This window comes from Choloepus didactylus, chromosome 4 (genome assembly GCF_015220235.1).
Source record: "Choloepus didactylus isolate mChoDid1 chromosome 4, mChoDid1.pri, whole genome shotgun sequence".
In the NCBI taxonomy this organism is placed as follows: Eukaryota; Metazoa; Chordata; class Mammalia; order Pilosa; family Megalonychidae; genus Choloepus; species Choloepus didactylus.
The window spans coordinates 153842150-153853443 of NC_051310.1; the positions used below are offsets into that span (position 1 = coordinate 153842150).

The 11294-nt window shown below is 41.0% G+C and overlaps 1 pseudogene; it reads left to right on the forward strand.

Moving 5' to 3' along the window:
• The window catches only part of LOC119532233, a 70023-nt pseudogene extending 68769 nt beyond the window's left edge, over positions 1-1254 (forward strand).
• Positions 1255-11294: the final 10040 nt, after the last annotated feature.

Consider the following 11294-nt stretch of genomic DNA (forward strand, 5'->3'; position numbering starts at 1 on the left):
GACATAATCCCCTCTGGCTGTGGACTTGTGAAACTTAGAACAAGTTATGTACTTCCAATACACAAAGAATGGACAGTCATGGGGTAAACATTCCCATTGCCATAAGGAGAAACTAAAAGGAAACCAGGGCTAACAGGACTAAAACAGTTCCTTAAACCCGCAGTGCAAACTCCATTAGATTTCAAAGTCTGAGAGCCATTAACAGAATGACATTTCTTTCTCAGAGCTTGAGAGAGCAGGAGTCTAACCATTCCTAAGGGCCTTTTAGGCAGCTGTTGGTAAGAAAGGGAACTTGGCTGGTGGCCTAAAGAGGGAGGGTTCTGGTAAATAGGGATAGGGAGAAGGAAGAGATTACATATAGAGAGGATCCAATTTAAGGGAAGAGTGAACTAAGCTGACTTCTAGGGATACTAAAGTGATAAGGTTTTTTTCTTTTTAATTTATAAAATGTTACCTATTTATTTATTTTTATACTATCAAACTGTCCTACTGAACACCAAGGGCTTTTACAAAAGCCACAGATAATGTTTACCATGAAAGATGAAGTCAATGCTTCTGACCTGTCCATGACTCAATAATTGTTTCTAAGGATTATTCTAACAAATGTCATTATGGCCCCTTTCTGTCATTCTGGCTTGAAGAGGGCACTGAGTCATTGGAACTGAATTTAAAATTACCACAAATGAATAGAATGAGCATTGCATTAATAATATTTACGAGAAATATTTAGGCCCTTTGAGGTCCCACTTAATATATTAAGCAGTACAGAACAGTGAAAGTGCAATATAATATTTTGGCTGGTTCTTTGGGTTTTAGGGGAAGAGAATTTGAGATTTAATATTCTGAGCTGTTAATGAATGGAGGGGAGGCTAAAGGAAGAGGAGGAGTCATTAGCCAATCTCAACAATTCATTTCCCTCTTTCTCCCTATCAGGCATGAGCACAGTATCAGAAGTTATAGTTGCACGGCACTGTGGACTTTGAGTTTTTGGCTTCTCTCTCATCACTAACAAGGTTATTATGAGTTATGAAACCTTAGAGAAGGCTAATCATGAGGAAGTACTGGAATCCAGGAGAAAAGCTGCACAGAAATTGGAACAGTTTGTCTCCATTCTCATGGCTAGCATTCCACCCTCTGACAATGCCATTTGAGCAGCCTTGAAGTGGTCTGGCCAGCCTCTCCACTATGGGATCTAAATAGCTGCTACCTTGTTGGGGTCAGCTGCCTCTGCCCTTTAATAGTAGCATAAAGAAGAGGAGAATAACTATCTTTCACCTTCCCCACTTCTCACACCACTTTTGGTGCCAGATCCTGTCAGTTATCTTCTCAAAAGAGTTTCCACTCTTGTTGATCCCCTACAGCAGGAGCCCATGCCCTACCATATGTTGGTGGATATGCCCATGATTTGACTTGGGCCTTCAAACTTCGCCCTGTGACTGCTGCTAACTTTAAAGCCATGCTCTTACATTCCTGGAGATTCAGCTCTGCCATCCCCTAACATTGGGGACCACATAATGACCAGACCAAAAGCTCTTAGGCTTTAGTGCCATTTTTAAAAAATAAAGAGAAAGCTGTATAATAAATAATTTCTTCTTTTTTTTTGTGCAACCTGGGGTGAGTCTGGGGGCACAGGCCAAGACTGGCATGAAAAGCTGTGAGACCACATCTGTGCGACTATCTGGTATTCAGACAAGAAGCCAAGAACTTGAATGTGGTGAGGAGAGGATGAATGAAGGAAAGGCAAAATGATGAAAATGGGTAGGGAAGATGACAAGGGAGAAAGGAAGGGCTAACTTCTGGCACATGAAGATGCCATTTCCCTCAGCCCAGTCTTACCTCTCTTCCTTGACTTCTGATTGCTTCACTCCCTGTCTGCTCTCCCATGATATCAAAATTAGTTCACTGATTTCAGTGTCAGCTCCTTAGTTGCCACTTCCTAGTTAAGGCCCTAATCATACTCTTGCTTTCTTTCTCTCCCCCATTCTTCTCTAACCTCTTAACCTCTGTCATAATTATTGGTAATCATACTCCTCTCCTGGCAATGTGGTGGTGAACCCCCCTTTCTCTGCTGCCATTCACCCCACTGCTGATTAGATTCCTGCCAGTCCCAAGCAAACTTATGAAGTTGGTTCATAACTGGCTGCTTTTCCTTGAGTAGCTTCCCTTCCACTGCTTCATTTTCTGGCAGCTGTCTTCTTCTATTCATTTCTGCTTGGTCAAAACCTCCCTGCTGTCCAGCCACTGCCCTTGGTTGGCTCACTGTACTATTATCTTTGTTTATCAACTTGCATTCAGCTGACTGGCATGTTTTAAATTAATGTACCACATTACTCTCCCAGGCCTGTTGAGAAAGAACAGTGCTGGATAAGCCTCCAATAGTGGTGACATTTCAATTATTCATGGTACAATATGGAGGAGATATTTTAGACAGAAAGCCTTGCAAACCGTCTTTTCTTTAGATTCACCTACTTAGCTGTGATGATTATGTTCCTGTGTCAAATTGGCCATGTAATGGTACCCACTTGCCTGTCGAAGCAAGCACTAGCCTAACTGTTACTGCGAGGACATGCTTTTAATTTATTTTAGCTTAGTTAGGTATGAGATTCCCACCCCCACCCTCAGTGTCCCAGTTATTGGCCAGTTTTCCCAAGACTGTTTAATTGAGCAACACTTCCTTTCCCCATTGGTATTTAATGCTTTTTTCATTATATATTATTGTAGATACTATAGCCTGTTTCAGGGCTAGCAATTTCATTTCATTGGCTTGTCTTTTGAATCTTGAGCCACTAACAACCATGCTATTTTAACATTTGTAATTTCACAGTAAGGTTTAATTTCTACTAGGGCAACTTCTCTTTTCCCCTTGCCATGTTTAAAAAAGTAGTTGAGAAATTCTTGATATGTTTTTCAAAATTGCTTTACCAAATCCCTAAATAGTCCCTTAGGGATTCTAAGTGAAAATTTCATAGGTTTATATAAATTTATTTGGTATAAATCAAGATCTTCTGAGTCTTTCCATCTGGGATCATAGTAGATATCTCCAATTTTGCAAACTTTCTATATTTTTGTTTATATATTTATATTTGGTATACTTTTATATTTTAGTTTTATATTTACAATTTTAAAAATAAAGATTTCAGATCTCTTGTGTTTAGGGATATTCTAGATATGTTATGTTTTTGTTGCTATTAAAAGTAATTCACACATCCATGAATCCATGATGACATAGATATTTCCATCAGTAAGAAGATGGAGCAACAAAAACATAACCAGTGAAAAGTCTTATTTTCATTCTGTCCCCTACCTACCGTCCCTTTCCCCACCCCACTTATAACCACTTTTATCAGTTTGTTGTGTATTCTTCTAGTACTGAGTACAAATATAAACAAATACAAATGCATATTCTTATTCAACTCCTTTAATTATACACAGAAACGAGCATGGGTCTTCGCGCTACCTCCAGAGCAGGAGGGTGCACTAGGATGTTTCTGTAGCCCTTGTCAGGTGTCTCATGAAGCTCCGCCAATCCTGTTGTGCGCCCACACGTGGCACAGTCTGCTTGTCATTGGTCCAAAGACTCCACTAAAAGATTTTTCTCTCCCTTTGTGGTTATAATTGACCTCTCATTGGCTGGCAACTTCCTTTCCCCTATCCTGTGATCCTTGCCGCGCAACTTTATTGGCCGCAATTGAGCGCCAGAGCATGGGGGCGTGGCTTATGCATCTCCAATGCGGGCTATAAAAGAGTGAGGGTGTTTGGACTTGGTGCCGAACTGGGAAGTTCTGAGGAACGGTAGGAGTGCCGCCGAAAGCCGCTCTACCCAAAGAAATACTTTAAAAAATAAGCTTAAAGATGACCCAGGAGGAAACGGATTAAAACGTTAAAGTTATCACCCTTAACCTCTCTCACTGGAGTCAGTTCTGGAACATGACACAAGATTGGCTTTTCCAGGAATCTGTCACTAAACCCTCCAACACCCCCCAACCCCACACCCGCTCTCATTCAATTATGAAATTACCTTTTTATGAATCTATCTCCACCAATAGAAGGAAATATCTTTTCATTCAATTTTATCACCCCTCCAAATTTGTTCAATGAATGTATTTAGTTGAAGGAATCAAGTCCAAGGATATTTTAGCCACCTTTTTGGCATAGATGGTCATTAGACTTGTCTCAATTTTACCTCTAGTCACGAGGCTGCTGATGCATAAGGTTGTTCTGATAAGTGTTGAAAAAGACCTTACATCCAAGACAGTTATTTAAACAGTCAACCAACTACCCACTCTCCTGTCCAACCGTATTCATCTGTACTCAACTTGCAAGGTGGAGTAGCTAAGACTACTCCTTTCCAAACCAACCAAGATGCCCTATTAAATGAGTATCCAAACAGGTTAATTCTGTAGGTTTCCCCCATCTTAGTGGAAGGCAATTATTTTCTCTTTGCTGTTTGGACTTTGTTGGATGCTTCAGGGTAGAGAAGGGGTGGACAGTCAAGGTAAAAGGCTCCTTGTTCTGGGAAGAATTATTTAAGTGGTATTCCTTAATTGTGTAAGTGTAGGTGGATAGACCATGATTCTGGGATTAATGATGGATGATAGGATAAAAATGGATCACTTCCTTGAAGAGGTCTTTTTTTTGTTTGTTTTTCAGTGTTACTGAAATAGTCTGCCTTAGTTGAGCAGGTACAGGGTGGAAAAAGCCCCATTGCCAAAGGAGAGGAGGTAGGCAAATTCTACTAAGTGTGTCTTAAAAAGATGCCTCACCCTGGTTACCTAGGGGGCCAAGGGAAGATGGTTCTGAGTTTATGTCGTTGGGAAGCATCTGATTGCTAAGAATGGTAACTTTTTTTTTTCATGTATCATCATAAAGTTGTACATTTATCACCACAATCAGCACTTGAACATATTGATTACTACAAGAAAAAAATTTTTTTTTAGCAATAAGAAAAAAATGATAAAAAGAAAAATAACATGTCATACAATACAATATACTAGTAAAGACAGCAAATAACACCACTACCAAGAATCCCATATTCCTCCCCTATATCCCCCAAGAATGGTAACATTTTCAGCTGAGAACTATTAGGTGTAGGAATCCTTGACAGAGAATAATCGTGGGAAGACTGCCTTTTCCTGGAAATCCTTCAGATGAGGGCTCTGCCCCCTGACCTTCCCAGAAACCAAAGCAGGACCTAAAAGTCTGTCAATGAGCTCTGAACCCAATCTTTGGGTACAGTACCCCCCACCCCTTTACATCCCCAGCAACGTCATGTGGTCAGTATTGGACCCTGAATCACAACTGGGTTTTTCCTAAGTCATAGCCCAAATTGTGGCTGCCTTACATATGGGAGACAACAAGGAATTGAACAAACAGATAACACTGAGGACCATGATCAGTTTAGCTGGAAGCCTCTCCACTGAGTGTAACACTGAGGAAAGGGCAGCCTGTCCCAAATATTCAGTAATATTTGTAGTAGCCCTTGTGGCTGCTATAGGGGCTGGAGACTTTACCTGGGATCTGAAATTTAGATGCAGTTTTCCCAGGCCTCTTCTAATTAGAAGCTAGTGTCCTTGTGCCAGTTAGGCCTCACAGATAAGAGCCACACTACAGACACTTAAAAGAATGAGGGAACCTCTGGATATAAAATGGAGAGGAGGTATAGCCTGACAGAAGGACTACCCAGACTGCTACTCTCTCTTTTGTTACTGGCACACAGATGTCCAAGCATTCACTCTGGTGTTGGAGTAGGCTTCATTAGTTGCACCCTGGTTACACATACATCCCCCAAACTGTCCTTTTATGACTGCCAACACACTCATCAAAGGTGAGGTTGATAATCATTTTAATCTGTTTTTATGTGTATGAAAATGTGGGGAGAGATGGAGAATTGAATATAGTACCAAGCATCCTGGATGGATGGATAAGTGGAAAGGCTTATTTTTTTGTTTTTTTTTTAATAATCTGGGCTCTTCGTAATGTTTTTGTTAAAGGTTAAATATATGGATGCATAGGGAAAGCGGCTAGAGAAGGAAATGGTAACCAAGAGGAAGAAAGTCCTCTTCGACAGCTATGTGAGGCACTGAAGGAAAAGTATGAGGGAATAATCCTGAATATATCTTGGTGTGGATCACTTTTAATTCCTGACTATCTTCCACACAAATTGGTGTGGGAAGTGCAGTGACTCTCTAAGTGCTCTTACGATGAAACTGCCTTATAATAAATCCCTTTGGAACTAGACTTCTGTTTTAGTTTCTTCTTTGGTAAAGCAAGCACGGTGCAATGGGCTGGCTTAACCAATGGGAGCTTATTGGCTCTTGGTTTTGAGGCTAGGAGTCTAAAGCAAGGTGATACTTTTTTCCCCGAGGATTGGCATTCTGGGGCTGGCTGCCAAAGATCCTTCTTCTGGCTTTTCTGTCACATGGCAATGCACATGGTTACCTCTCCTGGCCTCCCTCTTTTCTTCTGGGTCCCGTTGACTTTCAGCTTCTGGATGCTTCCTCTGTGGCTTTTTTTTTTTTCCTCTCAGACTTTCCTTATAAGGCCCTTGTGATAGGATCAAGACCCGTCCTGGGCCACAACTTATCTGAGATAACCTCATCAAAAGGTCCTACTTACAAGGGTTCACACCTACAGGAATGGATTAACTTCAAGAACATGTTTTCCTGAGGTACATATCTCTAAACCACCACAAGTTCTAAAATCCTTTGGAAGGAGCCATTACTGATTCTGCAAAGGGCTAAACACCTACTACATATAGTGGTCTGGGTAGGGTACTTGAGGCGGAATCTGTAATGAATAAATCTTTCTCAATGACATTACTCTCTGGTGGTGATCAGAAGATATAAGCTCAGAAAACAAAATAATTTGTAATAAGGACCATAAGAGAGGTACAAGAAAACCTCATCAGCATGGGGGAGCAGAATACCTCTTCTGGTCTTCAGTTATCTATTGCTATGTAATACACAATTCCCAAAGCTAGTGGTTTACAGTGATTTATTTTTTGTCATGATTCCGTGGGTTGGGTGGGTGGTGCTTTTGCTGAATCTAGGCTCATTCAAGAGAGCACTGTCAGGTGGTGACCAGAAGCAAGTGAGTGGTCCAAGATGGCCTCACTCACAGGTCTGGGAATTGTGGGTGATGACTTCACCGAGCTTCTTTATAGCATATACTCCTTAGGGGGATGGCTTAAGAGGGTGACAGGAGAAGCTGCAAGGCATCATTAGACCTGAGCTCCGGCACTAGCACATTTCTACTGTTGTTGGTCGTAACAAGTCCTAAGGCCTTCCCAGATTCAAGCATGTGGGAAAATAGGTTTTGCCTTTTGATGGAAGGGGCTCTGAAATATTGTGGCCATGTTTTCCAATGTATAACAAATGTGTAGAATTTCAGTAATCAATAATCTACAAATATTTATTAAATACCTACTTTATGTGAAAAGTACTTCTTAAGACATCTCCTTAAGAAACTTATATTCTGGGTAGGGAGACATAAGGAATCATGTAAAAAAAATGACAACACAAAATATCAACACTATTATCTTTTAGTACAATACAAGTATTCATATTAGAAATACATTTCATAGCACATGGTTCATAACAAATGAATTAAACAGTATAATACAGGTTTAGGGAAAGAACAGATCATTTCTAGCCAGAGCAGCTAGAGAGCACTTCAAAAATGTAAGAAAGTCATATATTATTGTGTGTAGGCGACTTGGGTTTGAGCTGTCTCAAGTGGGACTTCAATAAGCAGTGAAATGCAGAAAGTAGTAATAATATCTAATATTTGTAATTTTCTCACATTTAATAAAGCATTTTCATAAATATGCTCATTTGAATCCAAAATCCTCTGTGGGGTAGATAGGAAAGGCAAAACTAACCTTATTCTGCAAATGTGAAAACTGAGGCCCTGTAACCTAAGTGAGTGATTGAAATGGGACTAAAAATCTAGGTTTTTCTGACTCATGGTTTGGTGCCTTCACACCCACCTCATCTCCCAGGCAGACTGAAAAGGGCAGAAGCACAGGGGTGGCAAGTGTAAGGTGTTTGACATGGAGCCCCTCATATGCTCAAGTCCTGGCACAAAGAAGTGGCTTGATAAATGGCTGTTACATGAACTAATTAATTAACTTAAGCTCCCATCTTCAGGTAAACTTTTGGTGTCAGGAGGGATATAAATTGCTGCAGTCCCAGCAAGTGTGAATATTCAGCCAGGACCGTCCAGTGTAGCTGGCTTTGGTAGCTTACGGCTGATATTGCTTCTGATTGATTGACAAAGATTTTCAATATTACTCATCTTGGGTATCTTAAGCATTTCCTGGTTTTACCTGTGAGGCTTTAAGGCCTTTCCACTTAGATTGAGAGACTCAGGCTATGAAGGATACAAGGAAGGAAGTAGTGAAGATCTGGATGCATTTTTCTTCAGTCTTCCATATAAGCAGTAACGGGTACAATGCATGAATGGGCAGAGAAGGGGGTGGGAAATACATGTGCCTGGCGTCTGTGACTCACAGTGTCCCAGTTTGATTTCTCTTTTTCCACACATTCCGCTCATCCTATTTCTTCATTGCTCTTTCTGAGGTGGGACTTTACCATCATCAGGTTTCCCTGGGTATGATATTCTGACTGTGGAAACAACACAATCCCTTTACTCCTTTCCCTGGACAATAAGTGTTTCAGGTAATGCATAGAATAAGCTAACCAAGATGAGGCTAGTATGGAGAGTGGGGAGAGTTGGGTGGGGTTGGGTATTGTATGGTCGGGTTTTAAGGGATTGATTTCTGTGAATTACACTGAGCCTTTGCTCCCTTAGCTTCAGTAATTTGTGTTTCATGCTCTTTCTGTGCTTTAGTTCTTTATCTTTTGAGGTACAGTCTGCCTGGGTGTGGTCTTCTGGAAGCATGATAACTGGAATTGTGTTCCTGTCACTGCGAGGTGCAGATAGGAATATCATTCTTAGAAAAGAAAACTAATAGTGATTATTTTAACAGCAAAAGAACAAAACTAAAATAATACTTCAATTTTAGGAATTGGAGAAAATGGAAGGTCAAAGGTTATTGGCGGCAGGGGTGAGTATTTAAAGAGGGGAACATCTATCTTGTGGTCTAACGGTAATGAGATCTCAGTTTGAGAGGACAGGAGTGAGATAGGCTCCTCACCTGAAGGATCCTGAGAGGCCCAGTCTGCTTCTATACGTGTTGATATTGGAATTCCCTAAATGGGGACACCTTCCGAGCTCCACATGGCAATACTGAGTGACTTAGAAACTGTCCTTTCCCCTCCTATTGTGAGGTTCTTCTTGCCCTTGAGGGTGGAGGATGGGTTTGTTACTGAGTGTGGGCCTGGACAAGGGAGTCCCTCAGAAGAGAGAAGAATGAATCAGAAGGTAGTAATGAGAACTCAGAGATTGGTTCCTGGCTACTGGGATGAACTTACCCTAGGGTAAAGAATAAAACAGAGTGGCAGCTTCTTTTATGTGGGTAGAAGTATAGCACTGAATAGAAAATATTAGAGCGTTGCCAGGGAATAGAACTTTTTGCAATGATGGAAATATTTCTGTTCTATGTGGTACGGTAGCCACTAGCCAGTTGTATCTATTGAACACTTGAATTGGAGCTAGTGTGACTGAGTAAATGAATTTTTATTTTATTTAATTTTAATTAAGTTAAATTTAAATGGCCACATGTGGCAAGTGGCTACTGTTTTGGACAGTGCAGGATTTGAGTCAGTGCTTCTGGGCTGGATGTACCTCCAGCTTTTCTTTGGATCTAATTCATCATTAGGTGGGTGGAGTAAAGATCAAAAGGAAAAAAAGACAATTGGGAATAACAATAATAGCCGACATTTACTGTGTGCTTACTGCAATGTCAGGCATTTATCTAAACACTTAGATATTTTATATAATTTAGATGCTATTATTATCACCATTTTACAAATGAATAAACTGAGTGTTCTAGTTTGCTAATGCTGCCAGAATGCAAAAACACCAGAAATGGACTGGCTTTTATAAAGGGAGTTTATTTGGTTACCAGTTACAGTCTTAAGGACATAAAATGTCCAAAGTAACACATCAACAGTCGGGTGCCTTCACTGGAGGATGGCCAGTGACTCTGGAAAACCTCTGTTAGTTGGGAAGGCACGTGGCTGGCATCTGCTCCAAGTTCTGGTTTTGAAATGGCTTTCTCCCAGGACGTTCCTCTCTAGGCCATAGCTCATCTTCAAAATGTCACTTTCAGTTGCTCTTGGGGCATTTGTCCTCTCTTAGCTTCTCCGGAGCCAGAGTCTGCTTTCAACCGCCGTCTGTAAAGTGCATCTCCTCTCTCTCAGTTCCTGGGCGTCCTTCAGAGCGTCCCTCTTGGCTGTAGTGAGCTCGCTCCTTCTGTCTGAGCTTATATAGTGCTCTAGTAAACTCATCAAGGCCCTTGCTGAATGGGTGGGGTCACACCTCCACAGAAACTATCCAATCAGGTTCATCACCCACAGTTGGGTGGGGTGCATCTCCATGGATACAATCAAAGATTTATAATCTAATCAACACTGATATGTCTGCCCATACAAGATTATATGAAAGATAATGGCATTTGGGGGGACATAATACATTCAAACTGGCACACTGAGGCATAGTGAGAAATATACTACTTCTAGGATCACACAGCTGGCAAGATGTGTAGCTGGAGTTTACACACATAGTTTGACCACAGAGCTCACTCATTTACACTACAGAGATACAGGAAGGTGGTGTCATGGAGGACCTGGAACCATGATTCACAAACTCTGCACCAAGGTGAGACCTCACAGGGGCTGCATGGGACATTTCAAATTAAAAGGGCACCACAGCAATAGTTGACTTGTCTTGTACACCATGCGAACTACTAGCTCAAGGTAGTTCACTATTTGAACATTAGATGGTGCTACATTCCTCTTGATGACAAAATATCTTTACAAAGCTGGGTTTCAAGAGGTCTCTCTGATAATAGGTGAGTACTTTTAAGTGTGAAAATCAGCACACCACAGGTAATGAGGGTTGTGCAGTGCCTAATAGGCACATAATCTCATTAGTAATCTTTTGTGGCTGTTCTTGAAAAAAATTTCATGAAAAAACCGCAGAGCTACCAAGGACACTGTGAACTAAGCAACTGGAATCCTATGTTGTGGGGGGTTGGAAACAGATCAAAGGGATCATAAAGGAATAGGGTATTAGGATTTGCCTTGAGATGGCCTAAAGAGAGATAATGGCTATTTCATATATTTGGCCATTGGTATCTGCTTTATACCAGTGTTCACAGTCCAGTGGAT